Source organism: Protopterus annectens, chromosome 15.part0, assembly GCF_019279795.1.
Source record: "Protopterus annectens isolate FY-2018-M chromosome 15.part0, PAN1.0, whole genome shotgun sequence".
Classification (NCBI taxonomy): domain Eukaryota; kingdom Metazoa; phylum Chordata; order Ceratodontiformes; family Protopteridae; genus Protopterus; species Protopterus annectens.
Genome location: NC_056749.1, coordinates 360,309,171 through 360,331,607, shown reverse-complemented (window position 1 = coordinate 360,331,607; position 22,437 = coordinate 360,309,171). Strand labels below are relative to the sequence as shown.

Here is a 22,437-nt window from a genome sequence, read left to right as displayed (position 1 = left end):
TGCCCACATCATGACAGCATCCACATGGAGTATGAGCAATGTAATCAGGTGACACACACACACACACACATATGGTAATAATATCCACCCACCATTGAGTGTCACATGTGTGTGACACAAACATGTCAGTGGTGTCAGTGTCATGCAGATTTGCAAAGACAACTATTTAATGGTAATAAATGAGATACACATGTATGTTCAGCTGTAGCTCTGTATGTCTCTGTGAGCTATTGTGACCTGTCTCCATCAGTATGTCTTCCAGGTATGTAATTTGCAAGGCTACCCCCTTATACGCATTTGGAGGATGAGGCCCTCATCCCATACCTACATGACAATTATGATATCCTGTTCAGCCATGTGCCACAGGATGCACAGCAGTGGGATGCTCTGTGGATGGAACTGCGCAGGAGGATCAATGATGTGGGTGGCTACAAAGGCACATACCAGCAGGTGCACAGACACTGTACAGACCTCATTAGGTGGGCAAAACAGAGTGAAAATGCAGTCACCAGGGAACAAGGTGCAACAGGTGGTGGACCACCAACCCAGCCCCCACTCACACGTGCCAAGTAGCTACCAGCCAACCTGGGGACACCTGCAGAACACCAACCACAAGCCTTCACCGATATTGTGTAGGTGGGTGTCTCTCAACCACTGAGCCTGGAGTTGCCTGGTAAGTCACTACTGGACCTATAACAACTATATTCCATATAGTCGCATGTGTCACTGTACACTATGTAATGTAACCTCACATGCAAGGCATGTATACACACATGCCGCATACTATAGTATGCTACTCTATGTACTCACACATGTGCATACACCATTGTATAGTCTAATGTACTGGTGTATGTGTTAACATGCACGTTACACCCTGTAGCTATCATAAAGGTGTGGATAATGCTCATACTGCTGTGTTACTCCTATTTAGGTACCTCTGGCGTTCCACTGCGACAGCAGTCCATTGGAGGTGAGACTGTTATTATTTATCAGGCATCGTAATGCACAGATCTATCTGCCATGTGGCCATTTATCACATGCACACATAATGTATGGTCCTGACACAATATACAGGTCGGACCTGCAATGCATCACAATGGCCACTCATGTGCAACATTTGCAAACTATGTGAATCACCAACATGAATCCTCACAAACTGTCATTGCCAGATGTGTGGACAGCTGTGCCTACAATGGTGGAGGTGTTGTTCACTGTAGGGACATGTACTACAGATCAGAACTACACATGTGGGGAATACAAACAGTACTACACAGTGAGCTGGAGTATGGCCAGCCCACAGGATTCACTGGTGTGGATCATAGCTATGCTATGAATGTCACACAATGTGATGTGCTATCTTGAAATGTCCACAATATCTAGTGGCCTGGCTGCAACACTGACTAACTATCCTGATTAACATATCACACATACCAAACATACCACCCTTTGTCTGCATAACCCTGTCGTCAATGGAGCATATGGCATCTATGGGTGTATGTTATATGGGACAACACAGACATGTGAAATAGATGCCCATCACAATAATTTGGCTAATACATGTACACACATGGCCATGGAGGATGGTCAGAGACATGAAGCAACACACACAGTAGACGTGATGTGCTTGTGTGTACACCCTGTCGTATAATGGCTACACGGGGTCCAACTATGGCCTTTGTGTAATGGTTATATTGCAGATGTGGAACACTAGACATCCTACAGGCCTGTGCACATATTGAGAAGGCGTGACATCAATCCACCAAATAGGATGTGTTGAACATCTTGAGTGTGTCACGGCATGAGAGCAGTCACCTGTACAGTATCCACATCAGCCCACAGATACAGTACATTCCCCTTGCTGGTATCAGACATCAATGTCATACTTGCTCCTTGTGTGTGTGTGTGTGTGTGTGTGTGTGTGTGTGTGTGTGTGTGTGTGTGTGTGTGTGTGTGTGTGTGTGTGTGTGTATGTGTGTGGTACAGAGATGTCATGTGGGACATGGTGTACCGACGTGTTCGTCAAGTCTGGCCATAGTTGCCAGGCAGCAGCAATATGGTTGCAGATGTGCAAGGGTGTCATACCCTTCAATGACCTGTGTCACACATTCCACATCATGGTTTAGTGTGTATACACCTCAGTGACGTGGGTCACATTCCACAGTATATATGTATTGTATCTGAACACAGTCATGCCTATAAACTGTGTCTGTAACTCACATTGCATAGCAATAGAGACACCTCATGATTCCCTGCAATGGCCATGCATATCAGCTAAATGGGCAGTATATCTGTAGGGCGGACAGACAACACTGCATTGGGACACCATTACCCCACTGTATATTTGACAGGACACCATTGTGTTAAACATGTATGTATGTCATTGCACATGTCAGCAGATCACATGTTATACTACATGTGATTGTCAAGGTCATATACCACACATCAGGCAGGTGTACTGTTAACCTGTGCTGGTCTACATGGTGTAACACAGGGATGTATGCTTACTACTATGATTGTGTAATTTGCATGCCTTCTGCTATGACACATACATACTGTTGTGTGCAACCCAGGGATGTATGATAACTACCGCTATTATTGTCTGCGCTGCATGCTGTCTGCCATATCACATGCATGTTGCATGCCTTCTGTCATATCGCATGCATGTTGGGTGCCATAGCATATGTGTCTGTGTGTGTGCCTGTGTCCATTGTATAGATTTTAATGTACAGTTCTTGTCTACCCCTCACAAATGATGGAGGTGCGTTGCCCTCCTGCAGTCCATCTGATGTTAGTGTCCCCAAAGACTCTAGCAGTGATGATGAATGTATGATTGAGGCACAGGCAGGGTTGTCAGGGGCTGAATCTGTGTCATTGGTTGCCATTCCACCTATATCCCCTCATCCCCACACACAGATCCCATGCCTATACATACCCCATCACCAGTGGCCATAGAGGAAGGACAGTTGGCATGCAGTAGCTTGGAACAGGAAAGTGTGGGGGCTATGGAAGGTGTGTCTGCACACCATGGTGTCAGCCAACTGACTCATGATGCCCCACACAGGCATGTGGCCAGTGCTGCTCGTAGGAGGACCTCTGGCCAACATGCCCCTGCAAGACAGAGTCTTGGTGTCACCAGACACATGTTTCAGGCTGTAATGGAGGCACAGGCACATGCTGAATGGCACAACAGAGAAGTTCAGAGGCTTCAGAGTGCTGCTGTCTGTTCTGTAAACAACTAGGCCTCTGGCAAACATTATCACCCAGTGCATATAATGATGCCTCTGCCGCATCCCTGACATCCACACCATCGGTGCAGGGACATGCTCATATGGTCTGATGCACAGGGTTAACAGACTAGGAAGATAAGTGTAGTTTACAATTGCTGAGTACTGTTAACAGACAGCAGACATACCATTTACTACAGATGTACAATGCATTTTGTACTGTTAAAAGGATGTGTCTTGTGTAACAACAGTTACTGCATGTTGATCATGATGTTCTGCTTTCCTCCTTCAGGTCTAATTGCACGTGCCAGTGGATGACAGTGTTTTCATTTAGTGTCCCATATGTCAATGTGGACTACTCACAGGTATGTATGAATATACCAGCATGCACCATGTAGCTGCCACATAACAGTGAGCATGTCTCATGTTCCAAACATGTCTACAGATCCAAGAGCATGATAGCTGTGTATTAAGCTATTATGGCTGCAGACGTGACATCCATACTGGGTGGCATCACAGGTACAGTTACATGGAGTGGTGAGGTAAGAGAGCAGTCTAGCTGATTACAAGGGGAGAGGCCAGTGGGAAGTGCGATGCCTCATTGGGAAGCCGTAATACACGTTCCCATGACAGGATGCCAACACACAACTACACCCACACACTCAGGTATTGACACACATGTATTCAATGACAGAGTAACACACCCACACACTCACAGATTCACTGACACAGTAACACACACTCACACACAGGTGCTACTGTTGAGGTGAGGACCCCTGCCTATGTGAAAATCATCATTACAGTACTGTGCACCTACATGATGTGCCGCAGAAAATACACATGTACAGGTAGTCAGTATGGCCTAAGATCAGGGACATCAACATGGATAGTAGATTGCATCACCTGGATGGGGTGAGGGGTCTTATCAGTTCAGTATGGAAACATGCATCCTCACTCCAGGGACCAGACTACATACACACACACACACACACACACACACACACACACACACACACACACACACATACACACACTGTGGCATTCACTATTGAATACACCTATGTCACGCACATACAGATACCTCACATGTGTGAGATACATGCTCCTGCCTATGTCCTGCTTTCTACATTGCAGTCTGTACAGATGTCTACACTAGTGTACAGGAGAGTGAGTAACAGTTAAGATGTATTCCCCACCATACGTGACATATATGGACACACATGCAACCACACATGCCAGTACTGTGAATCAAACACCTGCCTAGCTCATGATATGTATGACAGACTTACAGCAGTATTGCACATGTTACAAAATGTTCTGATGCTTCCTTTGGCAACAGTGCTGATATACGCACACGGGACATCTTAACTGTTAACAGGTGTCAAGTGATTTACCTTCGGTGTCACCCTGACCGCTGTCAAAGTTGTGTGTTATGTTCTTCAATTAATGAAACCATTGCTTACCGGTTACACAGGTTATTGTAGGACCGCTTGTGATACACCTGTGAGCTGTCCTCAGCAAACATCCATCTGCAAAGATGCCCCACCACTTAGTTATTTCCATACATCTGTCCATACCTGAGGTACATCTTTCTGTACATTCAGCATATCATCATATACAGTTGGCAGTGATGAGGCTGCATTGCAACTGCATGATGCACTAAGATACGTGTCACCTGCATACATCAGTAACTGCACAAGCATGGTATCTGAACACACGCCACTACATGTACATGTGTGTAGGATCTACACTCCTGTCATTTGGGCATGTTTGTAGGCATTGCAATTGGTGGACACGTGTAATGACATACATGACACATGGACTGTTGTATGATATGATAGGTGTAATGGGTGACCGGTACAGAGGGAATGTAACCCCTGTCAACAATGATATCACTCCTTATGTACTGTTAGCATTCAGCAGCCATGGACCTACATTCCATGTGCATGTGTGTAATGGCTGTAGCCACCTGTCTGCCCAAAGGACAACAACAGCTATGCTATTTACATGTATGTTGTGTGTGTATGGAATGTACATATCCAGAGCAGGTACATGTATGTCATATCCAAACATGAGGATGTGTACTGGTGTACAGCAACAGTCATCTGCTAATGCTGTAAATAACCGAGGGCCCCTGGTATGTGTACAGCTGACCTGGTTACAGACAGTGGTATCATTGCATTGCATAACACATGATGTAACTGTGTCAGTACATGGGTACTCTCTACAGCTGATGTAGAGCTTGGTACAGTTCACTGGTCAAGGGTCACATGGTGGTGTACTCTTATATGTCCTACAACATGTATGGATGTGTGTTGGTGGTTTGAGGGAATGGTGGTGTCTGAGGTTTACATCCTAGAATGCAGCATTTGACACTGTGTCCTGCACCTGACTTATCTGTGATGCCTTCCATGGGGGTACCGGTCAGTACATGTAAGTGGCCTCTATGCATGTGGGGACATCACCACCTGTAGCGGTCCGTACCTGTGTTATGGCCCACATGACTGGTTCTGAGGTATATGGTGGTAGTGCTATCGTGCACTACAGAGCCTTCAGACAGGTGTTCCTCACAGCACAGATGTCAGTACTCCCCACTGTTGGATCTACAGTGAGCTGCTGTGATTATGGATGCTACACATCTAGCACTGGTTAGCATAAGCATGCAATGCAGTTGTCCTCTAGGTGTCAGAGTGTTATCCTGTGTTTAGGACATTTACCTGGGAATGGCACTGTATAGTCAGATGCAAATTGGGCATTATCCCCACTCCCTTGAATCATGGATGCATATGATATGTGTCAAAGGCCTTTCTACTGTCAGTCATGTCATCCCAGAATGACAAACACGGGACAACCTCATACTTACAACAGGACATTTGCTCATTGTGTTGGTCAAGCAGTTGCCACTCCTAGCAAGGCTTATTGTGTTGGTCAAGCAGTTTCCACTCCTAGCAAGACATCACTGTGAGTGGTGGTATTGTGCTTGGTATAGAATGGTACATCTAAGGTGATAGACAGCAGCAGACATTGTGTAAAGACTGGTGTCAGATATATGTAGAGCAGCATTCCTGCTAACAATAACAACTTCTAACACCAGAGCCCATTACAATGTGTTCTTTATGTTTAACTGTAATAGTATGGCCACAGTGGCCTTCCGTGTTTAGAATCAGAGTGCATCCCAGACAGCCTTGTGCTACTTAAGTGTATGAGCATGCCCAGTATAACTTTGTGTAGATGGACACATAGTGCATTCCGAACAGCCCAGTGCTAGTAAGTGTGTGAGCATGCCCAGTGATACCTTGTGTCGGTTATGTGCCTCTGTGTATGGACATGGCCATTGTAACCCTGTATAGTGATAGTAGTCGTCCATTCCACAGATGAGCATACTCCAGGTCAGGACAGATTCCTACTTTAAACACACAGGTTCACAGGTATATACATCTTAACTGCCAGCATCCCTGTTGATAACTGCATTCCTAGAAGGTCATAATGACAGCCTTAAAATGTGTAGTCTGTGTGGTGTGACTCGTAACTATGTAGTATTGTAATAGTGATCTGTAGATAGGCAGGTGTTCCATTCCCACCAATGGCCCGTGTGTGTGTGTGTGTGTGTGTGTGTGTGGTGGTGTGCGTGTGTGTGTGTGTGTGTGTGTGTGTGTGTGTGTGTGTGGTGGTGTGCGTGTGTGTGTGTGTGTTTGTCCCTGTCTGCCTGGGACTGAATAATGCTTTTAGACTGCTCACACTCCATACCCACCTTTGACAAGCCTGATGATGTCACCCACCTAGAAATACACCTCTGGGAGTACTGTAACCCAGTATTCTGTGTAGCGTGTTCTGTAACTGTGTACTGCTGTAGTGTGCTAAAGTAGTTAGGTTGGTGTTCTAATCACAGACATGCCAAATGTGTGTGTGTGTGTGTGTGTGTGTGCCTGTGTGAGACATGCACAGTGCTTTGTAGAGTATGCACTTTCTGTACAAATCACATGACCACCTTTGTCATTCCTGCTGTTGTCACCCACCTAGGTATACACCTGTAGGCATGCTGCAACCCAGTAGTCACTGAAGCGCATGCCGTAAAACTGTATTGCTGCAGTGTGATATGGTAGATAGGGGTTTATATACAGGACATGGCAAGTGTGTGTTTGTCTGTCAGAGCCTGTGTAGAGGTGGCTGTGAGTGTCTTACCATTGGACATGTTTGGGAGCGGATTTTGTAGTTTTCTTATATGGTGTCCATCTTATGACACATTGGCCACCTCACGGTGCGTACAGCTGTCATTCAGCCACGGGACTGTGCTGGCAAGCCATACCCCTACATCTGGCAAAAGGCCTAGTGAACCAAGTATGCAGCCCTACTAGTACCCAGTATATGTCCCGCACCCATGTGCCATGCACAAAAAAACTTGCCTAGGATATCCTGCTATGTTGCTAGTACCATGCACATTGATGACAGATAGTAAGCATGGTGTGAATGCAGTGTCCTGCAGAGGACATGGCACCCTGTACAGCAGTATAATAGGCACATATATGCGGACATTGTGCCTTCACTATGTTCCACACTGGATGACTGCAACATATGTGGTGCCATCAAATGTGATCCACAGGGGCGATACAATGCTGTACACATGCGCCCTGTATGGACCCATGCCACTGACACCACTGAATACCTGTATCATGCTATCAATGCAGGTGCAGGGTCGACCTGCTCACTATAAGCAGGTTTCGCCACACCAGGCCAGTATTGGCATATTGGGGGATAACAGGCTGTGTACACAACATGTGCCTGCCAAACCAGGTACACCAATACATATCACTGTACAGTATTGTGGGACATGCACATCCCAGGCAATGTCCATGTGAAGGACTGTCAAACACAGACATGGCATGCATTGCAAAGCTATGGCCATACACATTGGTAACCATGATGTCAGGCCAGATCATGCAGTACCATCTGTGTGGGACATTGCAGACACTAGACCCCTGCACTGCACACCATTGTCAGGTGATGCGATGCCAAGGATTACCCCTCTCCCAGCCTTGTACAGCCATCTTGCACAGCCAACCACTACACACCCATGAAGCAATGCATACACGCATGCCAATACTGGCACCTTGTGTCCGCATGTGGGTTGTGATGCTCCCATCCACAGTCATTCCCAGTATAAACCCCTGACTGACTACAGTATAAAGCAATTATATAAGTCAGCACTAAAAAATTAAAAGCAGTACACCCTCACAAACTCCCCTTGAGTCCTTGAGTACCTGGTTCCCCATTGGCCCTTTTTTCAATTATATAGGAATTCCCAATACTATTCTAGCATGTCCAAAGGTCAGTTGTCAATCTCCTCTCCAGTCCAGCTGGTGAATCTGGGAATCTTGAGGCAATGTTACATCTGCCTCATGTACACAGACAACCCTCTCCTCCTCCCAACAAATTCCAACACATGTGAGAGATGCAACCATATAGCCAAACTGGAGGCTAAGCTCTCTAAACTCAGTACTGACGTAACCAGTCAGGAGGAGAAGGAAACCACACTCACTACAATTCCAGTCTCACATAGACCTACCACGACAGCAAACCAAACACATAAACACACAAAAACATACTCGGAGGCTCTAAATAAAAATCTGCCTAAGCAGCAGAGACCCCAAGCAACTGCTACCCCAAAACAAAACACGTGCAACACATAGCTCACAAAGCCAGTGTGCTGAGCAGTCACAGCCCTTAAGGCTAAACAACACACCTGATACACTTGTAATAGGTGACTCTATCGTCAGGCACACTGATGTCCTGCTCACCAGGCTGAACAAGGAGAAGGTCACGGTGAGCTGCCTGTCGGGCGCTAGGATCCACCACATAACACAAGCACTCAGGTCACTCCAAGGCAAGGACAAATATGACTCAGTCATTGCCCATACTGGTGTGAATAACCTGGGACGTACCTCCCTGGACTACATGAAGAGACATAGAGGAGCTCTCTGAGCATATAGCCCAGGCCGGTATGACCCTTACCTTGAGTAGCATCTTACCCTCACCAAGAATGATGCCACAATATGAAGACAAGATGATCAATTTCAACAATTGGCTTAAATATTGGTGTCATTTAAAGGGGATCCAATGCCTGTCAGCCTGGGATGACATGTTCGACAAGCCTTGATGCTTCATTAGGGATGGCTTGCACTTGTCACCCCTGAGCTTTTGGATACTGGCAAAGGCTCTTGCCACCCCCATAGTGCCTTTTTTAGGCAAGGCTCAAAAGACAAACCCACCTCCATAGGTATCACAATGGATAAGAAACTAAGAGTAATGCTACTTAACGCCAGAAGTCTAAACCTCAAGATACATGCACTCAAAACTCTCCTTAGCATAGAGAACATTGATATCTGTGCAGTAACAGAAACCTGGTTCAAGGCTCCCGAGAGCACCCCAGCACCACCAGGTTATGCCATGCTTTTCGGCCCCAAAACTTGGACCGAACCACAAAAGGAGGGGGAGTATCAATATTCGTCAAAGATACCCACACCTCCAGGTTGGTGGCACAGCACAAAGCATCAGAGACTATCCATGTGCAACTAACAGTGGGTAAAACTGCCATCCAGTTTATTGTCTGCTACAGACCACCCTCCCAAACCCAGGAACCCCACTCAGCCTTCCTGAGAACACTGGAAAATATGAAGGTCTCTCCAAACACCATTATATTGGGCGACTTCAACTACCCAAACATAGACTGGGAGCATTACTCTAGCTCCAACACCCTAGCCCAAAGGTTCCTAGAATTTATAAACTCAAATGCTATGGAACAACTTGTTACCAATCCCACAAGAGGGGAAACATACTTTTCTTTGAAGTGATATATTTATATGTGATGATTGACTATGTATTCCATGAAGGCGTAAGGCCGAGGTACCAGAATCCAGTAAAAAAAAAGGAAAACATACTGGACCTGATCATCACCAACATGGGGCTCTATGCTCCAGACCAGAAGTGTATCCCTCACTGGTAAGATCAGAACATAAACTAATCTCACTGGATATTCACATCCTGACCCCATCCCCTGCCCAGAAAACCACAGTGAAAAACTTCTAAAGCAAATTTCACACTCTTCAAACCAAGGTGGAATCCTTCAAAGCCCCGGCCTGTGGAAAATACAGCCCAGACCGCAGAATCCTTTATAAACGCATTTTATGAACACTTTCAGAAATGCATGGATCATGCAATCCCAAATAAAACCAAGACCCAATCCTCCAAAGGCAGGCCTCCTGTCTGGTGGACCCCAGCCATAAACAAATTATACAACAGAAGGAGGAAGCTACTACATGATAGAGCAAAATCCCAAAAAGGGAAGGCATCTCTGATCAGTATTAGCATAAAACTAGGGGCACTCATAAAATCGTCTAAGGCCAGCTTCGAGGGAAAAATTGCACAGGACACTAAAGATAATCGCAAGGCTTTCTTTAGTTATGTTAGGAACCTGGGTGGGAATTCCCAGATATGCTCAGAATTAGTCTAAAATGACAAAAAATACACCGAACCCACAGACATTGCCAACATCCTAGCTGACAGGTTCAGCGCAAACTCCCCAACCCTCCCCACCAAAAGGGCAAATATCTATTCCAGCAGAGTGCTTCCCCCCTGACATCTCAGATGCTCAGGTAAGAGCAGCCCTCTCCAAAGCAAAAAACACAGCATCAATGGGACCAGATGGTGTCCCGGGCTGCATCCTACATGAACTCCAAGAAGAGCTAACCCCAAACATAAAACTACTGTTCAGTCTCAGACTTACTACAGGATATGTACCCAAAGAATGGCATACAGCAACAGTGGTTCCTCTCCACAAAGGTGGTGCCTCAACGGATCCTGGAAACTATCGCCCCATAAGCCTGACTAGCTTGGTCTGCAAAGCTATGCAAAGGATCATCATGGACCTCATAAATAAAGATATTGGGGACCTACAGACACTGGATCCTACCTAGTTTGGCTTTGTTAAGGGCAGATCCTGCCTCTTAAACCTGGTCGATTTCTTTGAAACAGTCACCAAGGCCATTGACGAGGGGAAGGTGGTCCACACAGCCTACCTGGACCTCGCAAAAGCCTTCGATACAATACTCCATTCAGGCATTATAGATAAGCTCACCAGCTTAAATATAAACCCCTATGTCACTAGATGGGTTGCAAACTGGCTCAAGGACAGAACCCACATGGTTAGAATTGCTGGAGCCATGTCAGACTCCAAACCAGTTACAAGTGGCATCCCACAAGGCTCAGTCCTGGGACCTCTCTCATTCGGTATATATTTCTCGGAGGTACAAGCCAACATGGAAGGACTGTGGCTGACCAAGTTCACAGATGACTGCAAACTAGGCACCATAATCGACTCTCCAACTGACACAAGCATCCTACAAAAGGGCCTCATAGAAACAGACAACTGGTGCCAGAGCCATGGCCTCAAGCTAAATGCCAAAAAGTGTATAGTCATCCCCTTTGGCAAAAATAAAGTGCCCACAAATTACCACATAGGTAGTAATTCATTAAGTATGGAAGAAGTAACTGGGGACCCAAGTTGATAGCAATCTCTCATTTGAAAACCACGTGGCCAAAGTGGTTAGAAAAATATTTTATATAGCCCACCTAATCATGAAGGGATTCACATCTAGATCAGGGGAGGTCATCATGCCTCTTTACTCATCCCTCATCAGGCCTATAATTATCTAAGTCCAGCTTCGAGAGAAAATTGCACAGGACACTAAGGATAATCACAAGGCTTTCTTTAGTTATGTTAGGAACCTGGGTGATAATTCCCAGATATACTCAGAATTAGTCCAAAATGACAAAAAATACACTGAATCCACAGACATTGCCAACATCCTAGCTGACAGGTTCAGTGCAAACTTCTCCCCCCCTCCCCACCAAAAGGGCAAATATCTATTCCAGCAGAGTGCTGCCCCCCTGACATCTCAGCTGCTCAGGTAAGAGCCACCCTCTCCAAAGCAAAAAACACAGCATCAATGGGACCAGACGGTGTCCCGGGCTGTGTCCTATATGAACTCCAAGAAGAGCTAAACCCAAACATAAAACTACTGTTCAATCTCAGCCTTACTACAGGATATGTGCCCAAAGAGTGGCGTACAGCAACAGTGGTCCCTCTCCATAAAGGTGGTGCCTCAAGGGTCCTGGAAACTATCGCCCATAAGCCTGACTAGCTTGGTCTGCAAAGCTATGGAAAGGATCATCATGGACCTCATAAATAAAGATATTGGGGACCTACAGACACTGGATCCTACCCAGTTCAGCTTTGTTAAGGGCAGATCCTGCCTCTTAAACCTGGTTGATTTCTTTGAAACAGTCACCAAGGCCATTGACGAGGGAAGGTGGTCCACACAGCCTACCTGGACCTCGCAAAGCCTTTGATACAATACCCCACTCGAGCATTATAGATAAGCTCACCAGCTTAAATATAAACCCTATGTCACTAGATGGATTGCAAACTGGCTCAAGGACAGAACCCACATGGTTAGAATTGCTGGAGCCATGTCAGACTCCAAACCAGTTACAAGTGGTGTCCCACAAGGCTCAGTCCTGGGACCTCTCTTGTTTGGTATATATTTCTTGGAGGTACAGGCCAACACGGAAGGACTGTGGCTGACCAAGTTGCAGATGACTGCAAACTGGGCACCATAATCGACTCTCCAGCCGACACAAGCATCCTCTAAAAGGGCCTCATAGAAACAGACAACTGGTGCCAGAGCCATGGCCTCAAGCTAAATGCCAAAAAGTCTATAGTCATCCCCTTTGGCAAAAACAAAGTGACCACAAGTTACCACATAGGTGGTAATCCATTAAGTACAGAAGAAGTAATTAGGGACCTGGGGGCCCAAGTTGATAGCAATCTCTCATTTGACAACCACGTAGCAAAAGTGGTTAGAAAAACATTTTATATAGCCCACCTAATCATAAAGGGATTCACATCTAGATCAGGGGAGGTCATCGTGCCTCTTTACTCATCCCTCATCAGGCCCATAATTGAGTACAATGCCCTTTTGGGATGTACCTTACCAGACACCTGCAGCAACTGGAAAGACCCCAAAAGTACCTCACCAAGAGGATCAAAGGGCTCAAACAGATGCCATATGCTGCCCGGTTAAAGAAACTCCAGCTCTACTCAGTGGCATACCACCTGTTCAGAGGCGATCTGTGCCTGACGTATAAAGCCATGTCCAACCCGGAATTAATGGACATGCTGCACCTCAGAAAATCCAAATCCCATCGAGCTCTGTGCTCGAGAGACTTGAACCTCAGCGCTGAAATAAATAGGACATGCTGGAGGGACAGATTCATAACCCAGAGGCTCCCTTCACTCTGGAATAAAATCCCAGTCCAGGTTAGGCAGAGTCCCTCATTGACTCTCTTCAAGAGGAATCTTGATGAGTGGATGGGAGATCATAGGTTTACCCCGGGTATCACTTCTGTGTCACTGTTAGACAGAGGCACAGTATACTAACCTCGAAAAAGGGCATATCAAAATAAATTTAAAATGGGTGGCGAAAGCCAAACACATTCTGGCTAGGCTTATAAATGCCCTAGGGCAGATAGCCTAGTATGAACCTATGAACCTATGCGTACAATGCCCCTTTTGGGATGTACATTACCAGACACCTGCAGCAACTGGCAAGACCCCAAAAGTACCTCGCCAAGAGGATCAAATGGCTCAAACAGATGCCCTATGCTGCCCGGTTAAAGAAACTCCAGCTCTACTCAGAGGCATACCGCCTGCTCAGAGGCGATCTGTGCCTGACATATAAAGCCATGTCCAACCCGGATTTAATGGACATGCTGCACCTCAGAAAATCCAAATCCCATCGAGCTACGCGCTCGAGAGACTTGAACCTCAGCACTGAAATAAATAGGACATGCTGGAGGGACAGATTCATAATCCAGAGGCTCCCTTCACTCTGGAATAAAATCCCAGTCCAGGTTAGGCAGACGCCCTCATTGACTCTCTTCAAGAGGAATCTTGATGAGTGGATGGGAAATCATAGGTTTACCCCGGGTATCAGTTCTGTGTCACTGTTAGACAGAGGCATAGTATACTAACCTCGAAAAAGGGCATAGCAAAATTCATTTAAAATTTCTGGTGAAAGCCAAACACACTCTGGCTAGGCTTATAAATGCCCTAGGGCAGATAGCCTAATATGAACCTATGAACCTATAACCCTCATTGGCATACTAACAGATGTCAAGCACTTTCACATGCCCTAGCCCATAGAACCTCCATATATCCCCTATGGTGCATGTAGTCCTGTGCATTACTGCAGTGTGACAAACTAAGTAGTTACATTGTGTATTTGTGGCCCTGGCAAAGAGTATCAATGCATGTCCATTAGAAAGTGTGGTTGTGGTGACAATGGCATCCGTTCACATGGGCAGCCATGCGTGCCACACCTAATGTATGTCTTCTATATCTCTGTTGCAGATGTCACTCATCTACACACATATATGTTCTTACAGCACAGCAACATGTTGTCTTTGTGGCACATGTAGTAACATCATGCACGTGTAATAGTAATGAGTAGTCAGTCAGGGGTTTGACCCCTGTACTGTTAGGCATGTGGCAGACGATGCTTAGGGTTAAGTCTCCAAGCCCTTCCCTGGTGTACTTTGCCTGTCCCACCCACACACTCTCTAGTGGATGTGAAGGAGTACACCTGCACAGCAGGTGCATGTGTATTGTAAGTGATGGGCATGGTCAGGTGATGGCCTCTGCACATATTGCAGTCCTCCTCTAGCTGATTGCATGTGGTACAGCTGTGATGGTGTTCCCATAGCCATCCACATGATAAACACTGTACACTATCTAGGGAAAACATGTTATTTGGCTATGACAGTCACTCTATATGTGGTGTTCTGACATGGCATCACAGATGATATCTGGATGTACCTCAAACATTTTACACAGTGGGAAATAGCCTAAAGACAGGATGGTGATGTGCCACACATGACTACAGCATGTAAGTGTAGCTATGCTGTATTGAGACTACTGCCTGTTTAACATGTGTGTGGCAATGGCTATTCTGCATGTTGTAATACAGACATGACAGTACTCTGTTCATGAGGGACCCCCATCTGTAGGGCCATCTGTGAACTGGTCAGTGTGTGCAAACATTTGTTTCCTGTGTTACACACTGAACACACATCTCTGCACAGCAGATGCATAGTGTGAGGATTGCAGACAGTACATGATGATAGGGATGTGTTACTGCCATCACATCCCTGACTGGACATCTGTCATATAAGACAGCGGTATGACAGACACTGTCTGGGGTTCCCAGTGACAAGCCAATAATTGGCAACTGTTCATAACTGCAGTCACATGTCTACTACACATTGTATAGATGGCGTGCAGTATATATGCATGTGTTTTGCTCCCTTTGCAAATGTATACCATCTGTTGTGTTGGGTTGATGGTGATATCTATGCATACTGTTGTAGGTAATCCTGTATGCTGTTGTGTTGGGTTGATGGTGTTATCTATGCATACTGTCATAGGTAATCCTGTATGCTGTTGTCTATCACTAAGCCATATGTGGGTTTAAACTGCAACACCATAGGCTGAATTGGTCGGAAGATCCCGGCAGAACCTCCTGTCCCACTTCAGCTGACCATGGCACTGGTACTAACACATCTGAGGCCCAGCCTTGGACATCAACCTCTGTTGGCTCTGCACCACCTTCTGGTGGTACCACCACTGAAGAAGGAGCATGTCCACCCCTGGGAGCAGGGCCAGACAGGTACATGTCTGCTGTCGTCTGGTCCCGGAAGTGTTGCGTTGGTGGCTCACTAATGGGTTCCGAAGCCAGATACACCAGCTCAAGGGCGGAGTGTCACATTTACAGAGTGATGCTGCCCCTCCTGGACAGCCCCCAGCACTACCTCCTTTGCAGCTGTTTAGGTGTAGTGGCAATTGCCCATGGCTGGGGACCTCCATCCCACTGTTCCCATGGACTTGTGAATGCCAAACACCCATCCCGATCTGGGGTGTATCCCCCCCACATGTGTCATATACCAACCCTGTATGCTGTCTTTTCTGTGATCCTACCATGCCTATCCTACATGGCCAAACCTACACTCCTTCCCCTACATCCGACCCTCACCTATGGAAACATAAGGCCAATCAGCTCCTAGGACAACATCTGCCCTATACATAGCTGTCCATTTCACTCACGTGCCCACTGGACACATGTAACCCTTGTAATATGCATCACAACATACACCTGTTATCCTCACCCCTATCCATCAGGTGCACAATCCTGGTATGCACATCAATCCTACATGGTCCAGGTACACGTGATGAGGATGAACCCATTGTACACACAACACTACCGGTCCCTCTATGGTTACCCCATTTACCTTTGTCATGATGATGATGTTGCACACAGCACCTTGCAAGAGTACTGTTCACATATAATGATTGGACAGGCAATGTTGTGTTAATGTACATTACATGCACAGAGTGATGTATACAGCCAATGTACAAATATTTGCATGTATGAATGACACATGTCTGTCTGAGGGAGTCTTGAGATCACATAGAACAACACCACTACATAATACAGGCAATGCTGGTGTTTCCCATTTCATTCATTTGTAATGGTTTGTTGCCACATGGTATGTTCCTGAAATATCTCTATATATGTATGTACCTATATGCTGGACATAAACACTCACATATACATCTACATGATGGGATACATTCCTATACTGTTGAATGACTGCGCTGTATGATATGTTTGTGGTACTGTCCATTGTCTGTATATCTGCCATGGCATATTGATAATTTTCATTAGCTGTGTGCACAGGGTCCTGGTTCTAACCCATGCAGAGGATGATTATTTGGTCACAGGGCAGAACAAGGCCATTGAATATGGAGGGAGTAAGGCACATTAAAGCAGTTGGGAGTGGGTGTGCATGGGTTTGTGTGGTGTTAAGCACTGCTGACCTCTGGTTACAGCTTCTTACACTCGGTTAGCCTCTACATTGCTTTACCAGTGCAATACTCGCATACTGGAAGCCAAACATGCTTACACCCACTCGCTCCGGCACTTGCAAAATCACCAACATTGGTGCTTGTATCTGTCACTCACACCCATGGGTGGGAGCGAGGACCACAATATTACCTTGTGATACCTCTTACATCGGACTACATGACTACAGTATCGGGAATGGCTGCCCATTAGGTGACGCCATGGCGTTCGACTGTACGGAATCAGCGGCCTGTCCAGTGAATTAATCATATTATTTGTGTGTTCCTCATACAATCTGCTCCCGTCTGACTGATACATGGGAACTGAGACTCTTCAATACAGACAAGTAATTGGGTTTTGGGAGCCATATCCATCGGCCGAGTCATGCTACCGCATACCTATTATAGGTTTGCCACCTTTTCAATTGGCCAAGGTGGGACTTTAGGGTTAACACCTGTCCCACTTTGCGAGGGACAGTCCCTCTTTAGGCAGTTGTGTCCTGTGAAAATAATCAAGACATAGCAAATGTCCTGATTACAGGACAATATTATATTCTATGTTTCTTTAATAGCTGCATAAAACAGTTATTTTATATATGAAACTTCTATATGTTATGTGAAGTAGCATAAGCAATTCAAATGTTACTAGAATAAGCTTTTATTTGTGCAAATAAGTATAATTCTGTACTATGTACGGCTGTAGGTATGTTTTGTCCTGAAAAGTCTGACATTTCTACAGAACATGTCCCACTTTGGGCATTTGAAAAGGTGGCAACCCTATAGGACCTTTATGTAGAGACTTCAGATTTTGCAGGGCAACACATACCCACAGCCAGTAGAAAGGAGAGTACTTCACTGTTTTGCCTAAATAAAAGGTTATTCTTGTAGCATTATAGTTGCTTATACTGTTTCTTATAACATTTAGGTGTTTCAGATACAAAATAATTGTTTATGCAACTACTACAGACAATATAGGAAATCTTTGTCCTAAATCACAGGACACTTGCCATAATTACAATTATTTTGCAGGACACAACTGCCCAAAGGGGAGTGTCCATTGCAAAGGTGGACAGGTGGTAAGCCCGACCCTATTATTCTATCATCTTTCTAAGGTAGCTGGCAGAACATGCGCTTTCTCTCACTAGCAGACCTCTCATATGAATGGGGAAGAATGAACACTGAATCAGGGACACTGCATAACAACCGCAGGGACACATTTAGAAGTTTGGTGCTATTAACCTGACACATTGACGGACCCAGAGCATATATGTATTCATACACATTGTCTGAGGTACATGCTGTTTATGACTCTTACATGTTGTCATTATTCATTATGTGTATTCCACCACCTTTCCTCCTAATATCACTAGTTCTAGGAGGGTTTAGTTGGGACTGTGTTAGATTCTGATTCGTAATCACAGACGTCCCTGGTAATCGGGGACAGTTCAATGATATGGTCCCTATGTGTTCCCCCAATGGTTTACAGACTATCCAGTAGATGTGCTCGTAAGGTGTGGGAGGTATGGGCGTCTGCTATACCCACATCGGAATATTACTTACATCCACGGGGCGGTCCTAATTTGTCTCTGCCAGCCAACACCTGCACGCCTAGGCCCATAATCGCATACTCATAGTTCCCCTACCTGACACTCCTCTACAGCACTCATCCTTACTGTGAGCACAGGTGGGATACAAACACATCCCTATACACTGCTCACTCTCCCCGTGTTGGGACACATGTGGTACATTGTGTCAACCCATGTGTTATCAGGCGTGCACAACCTACTGGTCCATGTACAGCTACATCCTGGTGGCAACAATCTTTACAGGGCTTTGGCTACAAGAACAAAATTTTTGGTGTCCCACAAGGGACATCGCTGTCCATGTTTAAAGTGTAGACCTTGTAGATCTCTCCCACTGTTAGTTTCCTTCCGGTGGTCTGGGAAGCAGTGGTGTATTTACCTTTATTGCATGTCTGTATGTCTCACCGGCCTAGCTGGGGGGGTGGGAGGTAGACATTTCTTTATTGGACCTCCCACCAACATATGCCCGGACTGAACATATGCTACCCGTAACTGCTGTAACATAACCTAGGTATATACATGTGTATATTTACTGTAACATACATATATATATATATATATATATATATATATATATATATATATATATATATTTACATTAATATATACAGATATATCTGCATATATATGCATACATGTATATTCATATCTTGCTGTGTATATATATATATATATATATATATATATATATATATATATATATATACATATATATATATATATATATATATATATATATATATATATAAAGTCTAACAACATATGGGTCTGTGGTTGTCTGCATATATATAGAGTCATATGTGGGTATGTATCTGTATTCTTTCTCTGTATGTATACATTATACTATGTGAGGGAGAAGCATATCTCTATCTCGCTATGGGTACTTATACACACACATAGCTCTACTTATATACATCTACATCTGGTTATTCCATTCCATGCCATATAGATTTGCTTTAGTGGATCTCGCAGCAGGTGTGGCTGCTCATTGGGCGACGCCTTTGCCCAATGAACACATTCGCTTGCATCCCTAGGGCTGTCCATATTGCCCAACATCAGCCAACACCTGCACACCTAGTCCCATAAGTAGCTACCCATAATTCCCCCACCCTCGCCTTCTCGACAGCACCTATCCTTACTCTGGGACCTGGTGGTATCTGGACACACCACTACACGCTGCCCACTCTCCACTTCATGGGAACCATTTCATACAATTGTCTCGGCCCATGGGTAAGCTGGGTTACCCACCCTTTTATTCCGAGTCTGTATACACTGCGGGCAAAATAGATGATCTATCCAATTCCATGGTTTGGCCAATTTTTAGGGTGTCCCGCAAGGGACGCTCCAATATGTGTTCAATGGTTAGGATCCACGGGTTTACTGTGTCACCTCCCCAGGTGTATCCTGCTTGTGGTCTGGGGAGCAGTGGACACTTTACATTGCTTGCATGTATAGTTCCCATGTCCAGCTGTAGGGGGGGGTGGAAGGGCATGCTGCGTGTGTCATGTGTCTTGCCTGGGCTCCTCACTTCCATTGTCATAGCCTGTGAACAAATGTCATTCCTGTGTGCTTTTTCCTATCATAGCTGTATATCTCTATATATCTACACACACACACACACACACACACACACACACACACACACACACACATATATATATATATATATATATATATATATATATATATATATATATATATATATATATATATATATATATATATATGTGTGTGTGTGTGTATGTATAAATATATATATATATATATATATATATATATATATATATATATATATATATATACATATAAATATATATACATCTGTGTGTTTGTAAACCAATACATTCCCCGCTCATATGCACTTACACATGCGTAATGGTGTTTATATATGCTTCACCAGCATACTAGTGCCTTATTCATTATGACATCGACACTTCACTCCAGTTATCTTGTAATCGGTATTTAGCACATTATACAGTGGACAGATGTCGCAATATGTTCATGTACGGATTACCAATGGTAATTGGAATGTGATACAGTGTGATTCGACCTCTCTGTTCTGCACAGCCTATTATTCCATCTACTGTCGATGTTTGTATGTGCACATTCCTATTATTTATGTCAACAAATGGAATGCATGTGTTACAGAGAATGTACTTCAACATATTGTTGTCTGCATGTGTATATGCATATATACCTATTACGAACTAGCTGACCTCCACCGGGCGGTCCATTAGAACTGGGCCATCCAATCCTGGCATGCCTGGATCCATAATTGCATACCCATAGTTCCTCCACCCCACCCGTGTTAAATTTACATGCGTAACATCCATTATCCACTTGTTATCGCAGTCATGACACACCTTTACACATTGCCCTTTCCAGAGCGTTTGGGGCCCTACACATATTTTGTCTCACCTCATGTATTCACAGGGTCTCCCGCCATGTATATTTTCACATACGTGCCTTTTCTGTGGTTATGGATTATGGAGATTTGTGCTTTACAATTTTTGGTGGTCCCAGCATGGACTATCTGTCTGTGTGTAAAGTAGACTTAGCAATTCAACGATGTTACTCCCACTGGTAAAACCCTGCCTGTGGTGTGAGTAGCGGTGTTCTTCTCACTCCTGGGCAGCTTTTTATGACATACGCTGACAGCACTATAGAATACCATATTTGCTCTTGATTCCCTTCACATCCCCTGTGTATGCTTTATTGTTACAACATTCATTCTTTATATATATATATATGTATATATATATATATATTTCATGTATGTAGATATATATCTATACACACATATATATGTGTGTGTGTGTGTGTGTGTGTGTGTGTGTGTGTGTATATATATATATATATATATATATATATATATATATATAGATATGTATATATTACATATGTACATACAAACATACATTTCCCATGCTGGGAGCTGCTTACACCCGCGCAGGTGCACTCGCCTATGCTTACTGTGCATTACATATGTTTACTGCCGCTTATTTGTGCTTACTTGTTCCTTACTCATTATGACAGTACCACTTTGATTGAAGGGATCTGGTTAATAGTCCCATGCAATACACACGTTCACTTTTACATGTTTAAATGTCGACTTTACAGCACAGTGACATTCACTCCACAAGGAAAATGATATGTGTTATAGTAGAACTTGAACCATGAATGCCTGTTCATTAGGCGGATGCTCTAACCACTACACTATTTGTGTTCTGCTTCATTTATATGTATACCCATGGTTCATAGTTACCCAAACACATGCCTCAACACTTCACTTACACAGCAGGCATCCATTTTCCTGTTGGGAAAACCGCACTACTACACATGCGCCATTCCCTACTGCTCTGGACCCGTGCTGCATGTGGACTAACTCCGAATATATTCAGACCTTCAAAGCCTATAGTCCTGGCACATATGTGTGTTTGATTGCCAGGGTGTTCATGTGGTCATATGGATTTAGGCTTGTCTGACTGGGGACAGGGACAGCCCTGCACCCATTTGAAAGTCAGATTTAGCATGTATACAAGGTAACTCCCACTGTTAGCATCCTACCTGTGGTTAGAGATGCAGGGATTTTAGCCACTTCTGGTCAGCTATATGC

General features: G+C 44.7%; 1 protein-coding gene across 1 annotated transcript in view; it reads left to right on the top strand.

Annotated features, from left to right (window-relative positions):
* Nucleotides 1–22,437, top strand: part of LOC122789824 (trace amine-associated receptor 4-like) — a 67,952-nt gene that overhangs the window by 25,620 nt on the left and 19,895 nt on the right. The window lies entirely within an intron of this gene.